The sequence below is a fragment of the Erpetoichthys calabaricus genome, chromosome 4 (genome assembly GCF_900747795.2).
Source record: "Erpetoichthys calabaricus chromosome 4, fErpCal1.3, whole genome shotgun sequence".
Taxonomy (NCBI): domain Eukaryota; kingdom Metazoa; phylum Chordata; class Cladistia; order Polypteriformes; family Polypteridae; genus Erpetoichthys; species Erpetoichthys calabaricus.
The window spans coordinates 126,587,151-126,597,166 of NC_041397.2; the positions used below are offsets into that span (position 1 = coordinate 126,587,151).

Here is a 10,016-nt window from a genome sequence, read left to right on the forward strand (position 1 = left end):
AGGAAGATCTACAGGACGGTAGTGAGACCAGCTTTGTCATATGGGTTGGAGATGGTGGCACTGACCAGAAAGCAGGAGACAGAGCTGGAGGTGGCAGAGTTAAAGATGCTAATATTTGCATTGGGTGACGAGGATGGGTAGGATTAGAAATGAGTATATTAGAGGGTTAGCTCAGGTTGGGACACAAATTCAGAGAGGCGAGATTGTGCTGGTTTTGGACATGTGCAGAAGAGAGATGCTGAGTATATTGGGAGAAGGATGCTAAGGATAGAGCTGCTAGGGAAGAGTTAAAGAGGAAGGCCTAAAAGGAGGTTTAAGGATGTGGTGAGAGTGGACATGCAGGTGATGGGTGTGACAGAACAAGATGCAGAGGACAGAAAGATATGGAAGAAGATGATCCGCTGTGGCAACCCATAACAGGAGCAGCCGAAAGAAGAAGAATATTCTCAAACAGTAAATACTAACACAAAGTCACAAAGCTATTTCTGGAAAGGGTCAGATGTTGCATGTAAGGTAGATTTTCATACTTCTTATCTCTTGTATTGATGCCAGTAAGAGCCAGTGTCTTAATATACAGTATTCATCTTCACAGGTTTAATTTTGGTTATTGTGTCCTGATAGATCTGAGTGCTTAATGAAAATTATTGTAATGTGTAGTTAGCATAATTTTAATTATTAGTTCGGCATAACTTGCATATAGGTTGCAGCAAATCTTAGTACAATAGAGCAAAGTAGATTTCCTTTGTGTGCACATACAGATCCTTTAGGTGTAACTATGCCCCACAAAATAGGTTTCACTTATGAAAGGACAGTTTTTTTTTTATTTAAACTGGAACACTTTGTAAAAGGTTAAATATTTTGAAGATAATTTTAAGTTTACCAGTACCACCTGAATGATGGTTCATAAGTTATATATGGTACTGTGCAAAAGTTTTAGGCAGGTGTGAAAAAATGCTGTAAACAAAGAATGCTTTCAGAAATATAAATAATGATTGCATTTTGTACATTGATAACAATAAACAAAGTGAGCGAACAAAAGAAAAATCTAAATCAAATCAATATTTGGTGTTACTACCTTTTGCCTTCAAACCAGCATCAATTCTTATAGGTACACTTGCACAAAGTCAGGGATTTTGTAGGATTATAGTCAGGTGTATGATCAACCAATTATACCAGACAGGTGCTAATGATCATCAATGTCACACGTAGGTTGAAACACAGTCATTAACTGAAACAGAAACAGCTGTGTAGGAGGCTTAAAACTGGCTGAGGAACAGCCAAACTCTGCTACCAAGGTGAGGTTGTGGAAGACAGTTTCATGTCATGGCAAGATTGAGCACAGCAACAAGACCCAAGGTAGTTATACTGCATCAGCAAGGTCTCTCCCAGACAAAGATTCAAAGCAGACTGGGGTTTCAAGATGTGCTGTTCAAGCTCTTTTGAAGAAGCACAAAGAAACGGGCAACGTTGAGGATCGTAGACGCAGTGGTCGGCCAAGGAGACTTAGTGCAGCAGACGAAAGACACATCAAGCTTATTACCCTTCGAAATCGGAAAATGTCCAGCAGTGCCATCAGCTCAGAACTGGCAGAAACCAGTGGAACCCAGGTACACCCATCTACTGTCCGGAGAAGTCTGGCCAGAAGTGATCTTCATGGAAGAGTTGCAGCCAAAAAGCCATACCTCCGACGTGGAAACAAGGCCTACTCAAGTATGCACGAAAACATAGGAACTGGGGTGCAGAAAAATGGCAGCAGATGCTCTGGACTGATGAGTCAAAATTTGAAATATTTGGCTGTAGCAGAAAGCAGTTTGTTCGTCGAAGGGCTGGAGTGCGGTACAATAATGAGTGTCTGCAGGCAACAGTGAAGCATGGTGGAGGTTCCTTGAATGTTTGGGGCTGCATTTCTGCAAATGAAGTTGGAGATTTGGTCAGGATTAATGGTGTTCTCAATGCTGAGAAATACAGGTAGATACTTATCCATCGTGCAATACCATCAGGGTGGCATATGATTGGCCCCAAATTTATTCTGCAGCAGGACAACAACCCCAAACATACAGCCAAAGTCATTAAGAACTATCTTCAGCGTAAAGAAGAACAAGAAGTCCTGGAAGTGATGGTATGGCCCCCACAGAGCCGTGATCTCAACATCATCGAGTGTGTCTGGGATTACATGAAGAGACAGAAGGATGTGAGGAAGCCTACATCCACAGAAGATCTGTGGTTAGTTCTCCAAGATGTTTGGAACAACCTACTAGCCGAGTTCCTTCAAAAACTGTGCGCAAGTATACCTAGAAGAATTGATGCTGTTTTGAAGGCAAAGGGTGGTCACACCAAATATTGATTTGATTTAGATTTCTCTTTTGTTCATTCACTGCATTTTGTTGATTGATGAAAATAAATGATTAACACTTCCATTTTTGAAAGCATTCTTTGTTTACAGCATTTTTTCACACCTGCCTAAAACTTTTGCACAGTACTGTATATACACACACACACACACACACACACACACAGTCATATGAAAAAGTTTGGGAACCCCTCTCAGCCTGCATAATAATTTACTCTACATTCAACAGAAAAGATAACAGTGGTATGTCTTTCATTTCCTAGGAACATCTGAGTACAGGGGTGTTTTCCGAACAAAGATTTTTAGTGAAGCAGTATTTAGTTGTATGAAATTAAATCAAATGTGAAAAACTGGCTGTGCAAAAATTTGGGTAACCTTGTAATTTTGCTGATTTGAATGCATGGAACTGCTCAGTACTAATTACTTGCAACACCAAATTGGTTGGATTAGCTTGCTAAGCCTTGAACTTCATAGACTGGTGTGTCCAATCTTGAGCAAAGGTATTTAAGGTGGTCAATTGCAAGTTGTGCTTCCCTTTGACTCTCTTCTGAAGAGTGACAGCATGGGATCCTCAAAGCAACTCTCAAAAGATCTGATAACAAAGATGGTTCAGTATCATGGTTTAGGGGAAGGCTACAAAAAGCACCTATCTCAGAGGTTTAAACTGTTAGTTTCATCTGTAAGGAATGTAATCAGGAAATGGAAGGCCACAGGCACAGTTGCTGTTAAACCCAGGTCTGGCAGGCCAAGAAAAATGCAGGAGCGGCATATGCGCAGGATTGTGAGAATGGTTACAGACAACCCACAGGTCTCCTCCAAAGACCTGCAAGAACATCTTGCTGCAGATGGTGTATCTGTACATCATTCTACAGTTCAGTGCAATTTGCACAAAGAACATCTATATGGCAGTGTGATGAGAAAGAAGCCCTTTCTGCACTCGCATCACAAACAGAGTCGCTTGTTGTTGTATGCAAATGCTCATTTAGACAAGCCAGATTCATTTTGGAACAAAGTGCTTTGGACTGATGAGACAAAAATTGAGTTATTTGGTCATGCAAAGTGCTTTGCATGGCGGAAGAAGAACACCACATTCCAAGAAAAACACCTGCTACCTACTGTCAAATTTGGTGGAGGTTCCATCATGCTGTGTGGCTAGATCAGGGACTGGGGCCCTTGTTAAAGTCGAGGGTCTGATGAATTCAACCCAGTATCAACAAATTCTTCAGGATAATGTTCAAGCATCAGTCACAAAGTTGAAGTTACGCAGGGGTTGGATATTCCAACAAGACAATGACCCAAAACACAGTTCGAAATCTATAAAGGCATTCATGCAGAGGGAGAAGTACAATGTTCTGGAATGGCTGTCATAGTCCCCTGAGTTGAATATCATCGAAAATCTATGGGATGATTTGAAGCAGGCTGTCCATGCTCGGCAGCCTTCAGATTTAACTGAACTGGATAGATTTTATATGGAAGAATGGTCAAAAATACCTCCATTCAGAATCCAGACATTCATCAAAGGCTATAGGAGGTGTCTAGAGGCTGTTATATTTGCAAAAGGAGGCTCAACTAAGTATTGATGTAATATCTCTGTTGGGGTGCCCAAATTTATATTTTCTGTTAATCTAATAAAATTAATGTCACTGCTGAAATACTACTGTTTCCATAAGGCATGTCATATATTAAAAGGAAGTTGCTACTTTGAAAGCTCAGCCTATGATAAACAAAAATCCAAAGAATTAAGAGGGGTTCCCAAACTTTTTCATATGACTGTGTGTGTGTGTGTGTGTGTGTGTGTGTGTGTGTGTGTGTATATATATTTTTGGTCTGGAGTGGCCAGTCTCCAGACCTAAATCCAATCGAAAATCTTTGGAGGGAGCTGAAACTCCGTGTTGCTCAGCGCCAGCCCCGGAACCTGACAGATCTAGAGGAGATCTGTGTGGAGGAATGGGCCAAAATCCCTGTTGCAGTGTGTGCAAACCTGGTCAAGAACTACGGGAAACGTGTGACCTCTGTAAATGCAAACAAAGGCTTCTGTACCAAATATTAACACTGTGCAGTTACTTATGTGCAGCAGTGCAATACAAATAAATTCTGTACAAATCATACAATGTGATTTCCTGAATTTTATTTTTTACATTCTGTCTCTCACAGTGGGAATGCACCTACAATGTGAATTTCAGACCCCTCCATGATTTCTAAGTGGGAGGGTGTTCAAATACTTATGTTCCTCACTATATATTTCACATATATATGTGATATAGCGGGTCCACAGCTCTCAGCAAAGACCAGTTTTTAAAATAAATAATCACCGCCCTCACGGCTTAGCGAGGGGGAGTGGTAGTTGTGGCTGAAGCAGTTCTCAGGGTGATCTGTGGTGTGGGTGTTTCTCACCTAAGTGCACAGGTGAGAGACTGCCCACATCCATGATTGTTCCTGGGGCTGCTAATTTGTCGCAGGTGCTATGCCCTCTCGACATATATAGAAGCGCAAGTTGGCTAGAAGAGAGGAATGGAGAAAGAAAAGAACAAGAGAGGTAAGAAAGACGGAGGTTGAGAGAGAGAGAGAGAATGAGAGAGCTCGCAGGCAACTGTATGGAAGCCTGGGTGTTAGGCCGACACCTGGGAGTTGTAGCACTGGTCACTCCCGCTGAGTGATTGAGTGCTGGGAGTGACCAGTGAAGGGCGACTGGCCGTGTAAGGCTGAGATGGCAGCAGGAGTCGGGAGGCTTGGTGTGAAGTCCTTGATGTGAGCGTCCTGGTCATCAAGGAATCCAAGTCTCGAGTCTGGGATGAGTGCGCAGCCGAAGCCAGGATCGGGAGGTCTCCAGACCTGTTTGAAAAGGAGTGAAGGACAGCTGCAGAGAGTGCGTCTCGCCTGCTGCGGGGCCCAGATGGGTGAAGCGGGTGAGACGCTAGGGTAAAGAAGCACCGGGCTCTGAATAGTGTTTTAAAGCAGTGGTCCCCAACCTTTTTGACAGCAAGGACCACTTTATTAGATGCAAATTTTTCCACGGACCGGTCGGTGGGGGGGGCAGTTTTATACACAATTTACATAACATTTCTATTATTATTAAGTTATTAAGCAGTTCGCATACGTTTGCAACCTGAGATTTTGCTTTACATTTGCCATTCCAACAGATTGCACATCACAAACATTAACACTGTTATCGTTTTTTTCGTGTCTGCCGTTTCTATAGGAGGGTGACAATGAGTTAAATTCCAATGGATGTTTTTCAAATGTTGACAAGCAATAAGCAAAAGGTATCACTGAAAACCACAGAAAACAAAAACAGCAAAAAAAAAAAACAGTACGAGGAAAGTTCGAAGAAAGAATTTTTTTTACAATGTTTCTGTTTGGGGATCGTTGTGCAAACGTCACAACTGAGCTGCGACCACAGATCTAACTGCTCTGTGGATGATTCATTCAGGCATTTCAAGGTCACTTCGTTGTAATGAAAGCATCTGCTGAATGTACTTCGTAGTAACGCGATTTCTATAGACTCGTGTCATATGGGGAAACTGTCGGGACCGTAACAATACTTTGTTGTAATACTCTCTCACCTCGGTCTCTCTCCTCTCTCTGCGCTGCTGCAAAGCCCCGCCCGCCAAGCGTTCTGAAAAGTCTGAGTGAGTCTCCGTTGCCGGCAGTTCTCTCGCGGTTGTCAGACGGCTGCGGCCCGGTAGTGGGTCGCGGACCGGTGGTTGGGGACCCCTGTTTTAAAGGACTGCTTCCAGTTTTGTTGTAACCTCATTTTTAAAGGATTGTTTTTGTATTGATTTTTTAAATCTCCACGTTTCTTTTATGGATTATTTAATGAAGAAATTGAATGCACTGCACTTTATTTGAACACTCTTTTGTTTTGATTGTTTATAAATAAAAGCAGTTTGCACTTTTTCATCATCCCCTTGCTATGTTGTTGCCTCACTGTCTAGCTCATCGGTAACATTACTGACGGTGTAGGGTTCAAGGGCTCCCAGACAGCAGATGGGAGCTTGGAGCTGAACCCGCATCATCACAATATATATACAGTGCATCCGGAAAGTATTCACAGCGCATCACTTTTTCCACATTTTGTTATGTTACAGCCTTATTCCAAAATGGATTAAATTAATTTTTTTCCTCAGAATTCTACACACAACACCCCATAATGACAACGTGAAAAAAGTTTACATGAGTTTTTTGCAAATTTATTAAAAATAAAAAAAAATTGAGAAAGCACATGTACATAAGTATTCACAGCCTTTGCCATGAAGCTCGAAATTGAGCTCGGGTGCATCCGGTTTCCCCTGATCATCCTTGAGATGTTTCTGCAGCTTAATTGGAGTCCACTTGTGGTAAATTCAGTTGATTGGACATGATTTGGAAAGGCACACACCTGTCTATATAAGGTCCCACAGTTGACAGTTCATGTCAGAGCACAAACCAAGCATGAAGTCAAAGGAATTGTCTATAGACCTCCAAGACAGGATTGTCTCGAGGCACAAATCTGGGGAAGGTTACAGAAAAATTTCTGCTGCTTTGAAGGTCCCAATGAGCACAGTGGCCTCCATCATCCGTAAGTGGAAGAAGTTCGAAACCATCAGGACTCTTCCTAGAGCTGGCCGGCCATCTAAACTGAGCGATCGGGTGAGAAGGGCCTTAGTCAGGGAGGTGACCAAGAATCCGATGGTCACTCTGTCAGAGCTCCGGAGGTCCTCTGTGGAGAGAGGAGAACCTTCCAGAAGGACAACCATCTCTGCAGCAATCCACCAATCAGGCCTGTATGGTAGAGTGGCCAGACGGAAGCCACTCCCTAGTAAAAGGCACATGGCAGCCCGCCTGGAGTTTGCCAAAAGGCACCTGAAGGACTCTCAGACCATGAGAAAGAAAATTCTCTGGTCTGATGAGACAAAGATTGAACTCTTTGGTATGAATGCCAGGCGTCACGTTTGGAAGAAACCAGGCACCACTCATCACCAGGCCAATACCATCCCTACAGTGAAGCATGGTGGTGGCAGCATCATGCTGTGGGGATGTTTTTCAGCGGCAGGGACTAGGAGACTAGTCAGGATAAAGGGAAAGATGACTGCAGCAATGTATAGAGACATCCTGGATGAAAACCTGCTCCAGAGCGCTCTTGACCTCAGACTGGGGCGACGGTTCATCTTTCAGCAGGACAACGACCCTAAGCACACAGCCAAGATATCAAAAGAGTGACTTCAGGACAACTCTGTGAATGTCCTTGGGTGGCCCAGCCAGAGCCCAGACTTGAATCTGATTGAACATCTCTGGAGAGATCTTAAAATGGCTGTGCACCGACGCTTCCCATCCAACCTGATGGAGCTTGAGAGGTGCTGCAAAGAGGAATGGGCGAAACTGGCCAAGGATAGGTGTGCCAAGCTTGTGGCATCATATTCAAAAAGACTTGAGGCTGTAATTGCTGCCAAAGGTGCATCGACAAAGTATTGAACAAAGGCTGTGAATACTTATGTACATGTGATTTCTCAGTTTTTTTATTTTTAATAAATTTGCAAAAACCTCAAACTTTTTTCACGTTGTCATTATGGGGTGTTGTGTGTAGAATTCTGAGGAAAAAAATAAATTTAATCCATTTTGGAATAAGGCTGTAACGTAACAAAATGTGGAAAAAGTGATGCACTGTGAATACTTTCGGGATGCACTGTATGTATGTATGTGTATATATATAATATATACACACTCCCATGTTTGTTTTTCCGGATACACACTTTTAAGATTTTTTTTTTCCTTTGAATTGTTGCTATTTCATTAGTTTCACTTTTATTTCAGAACTTCTGTAAAAACAATATTTGTAATTTTGCGGGTCCTAATATGCTGAATCTTTTTAATGAGGTCAGGACAGGTTTCTCTGTTTGAAATTTCAGCACAGACAAAACGATCTATATCATCAGCAGTTAATAATTTTTTTTTTTTTACTAAGTAAAAAAGTAAGTAGAGTTCTGCATTGGACTCCTGTCTGTAAAGTCGTGCTATTTTCCTCTCACAGTTCCAAAAGTACATGGGATTACCAAGGTGATACCCCAGCTTTTGTCTAGGTTTTTGTACAAGGGCTAGACAGAACGTTTTTGACTCCTGGGGTAAATGTAGCTTTTTAAATAAACAGACAGATAAATATATATACACTAACAAAGTAACCAATAAATGCATGTGCGGTAAACTCCGTTTTTGAAATTCTCAAGATTCTTTATTTGTCACATGCATAGTTATACACGACAACACGCAGTGAAATGCATCCTGATCCACTTATCAAAAACTGTGCAAAGTTAGAAGAATATCAGTTAAATTAACAAAAAGTCATAGATTGAAAGATAACAGTATAGTAGAACATAATAAGTAAAATTATGTGAATAAAGTAGAACTAAGTGTTAAGGTGCAATAGTGTAGTAATTATTGTGCAAAACCAAAGTTAGACTGGTGCCTAGTTAAATGAGGCAGTTTGTTTGTTTGCACTACTGCGATCTTTACTTTCTTTTTTTATATTTTCTAATTTTCCTACTTTCATATCCTTTAACTTTCTCCACATGTGTATAGCACCGTTTTTTTTTTTTTTTTTTTTTGAGCCTTTCTAATTTCACTGGATTCATAATCTCTAACCTGCTCTGCATGTGTTTAGCGTCAACGTTTGTAAACGTCTTTATGAAGTTCTAGTTTGTCATTTTACTCATTGTCTTTTAATTCTGAGCCGTACAATAAATAGAACAGAATAAATCCTCAATACAGTATAAAAATAAAAATTCTAGAAGTATGGAGTAGAATTTCACATTAGATGATATCACATAATATGATTTGGATTTGTTTTAAGTCCTGGAGACCTCATTCATCAAGCTGCCTCCCCCATTTTGCCATTCAACATCTGAAATAGCGCTAATCCGATGAAAGAACCCCTCATTCCCACGTCCCCATTCAACAGGGATGACTTTACCTTAGGCAGGCAATCTACAATTTAAAGAGATTGTTATTTTCTTCTGAATTATTACATTACATATGCATTATTTTCACTTTTACTTTAAAACCTTTTGTAAAAACAATACTTGTTTCTTTATTTCCTGCCCTGCGCGTGTTTACATCTTTTTCTTCCCAGATGTATAATACTGCTCGTGTTGTGAAGGGTGCTGCGGCTGAACGTACGCTAAGGATATGCCTCTGGATCATTTGCTGTTTTTTTGCTGCTTGCTAGGTGCCTCTTCTGCCTGTCGCATGTCGTTGTTTTAAGAGCTCCGAGCACATGAAGTTTGCCTGCCAAAAGCACTCCAACAACTGCCAGATTAGAGGTCTGTTGACTTGTTTTAAATGATGGGTCACTGCCTGGTCTCGCGTGACTTCGTAAAAGCAATACCTGTCTTTTATTTCTGGTCCCGGGCATGTTTGAAATCTTTTTTGCAGGATGTAGAGCGCTGCTCACTTTCGTTTAGGGTAGCTGCCGTTGCGCTACCCTTCGATCTTTTTAAAGCCTGTACAGCCGCTGTCCTTTTTGCTATGGCCCTGGGCCAATCTCTTGGCACCAAGTCTCATGTTTACAGTCCCCGCGAGACGCACCGTGGCAAGTCTCCTTGGTCTCGCGGGTCTTTTAAAAGTCTTTCTAGATTATCACGTATCGTAGCCTTGCATTTGCTTTCCATTCCAGGATTTCCTTTTTATATATATC

General features: G+C 41.5%; 1 protein-coding gene and 1 long non-coding RNA gene across 16 annotated transcripts in view; one reads left to right on the forward strand and one right to left on the reverse strand.

Moving 5' to 3' along the window:
• LOC127527422 (uncharacterized) overlaps nt 1-10,016 on the reverse strand; it is a 370,860-nt gene that overhangs the window by 24,099 nt on the left and 336,745 nt on the right. The gene's annotated exons all lie outside the window — the stretch shown is intronic.
• Nucleotides 1-10,016, forward strand: part of caska (calcium/calmodulin-dependent serine protein kinase a) — a 664,459-nt gene that overhangs the window by 8,115 nt on the left and 646,328 nt on the right. The gene's annotated exons all lie outside the window — the stretch shown is intronic.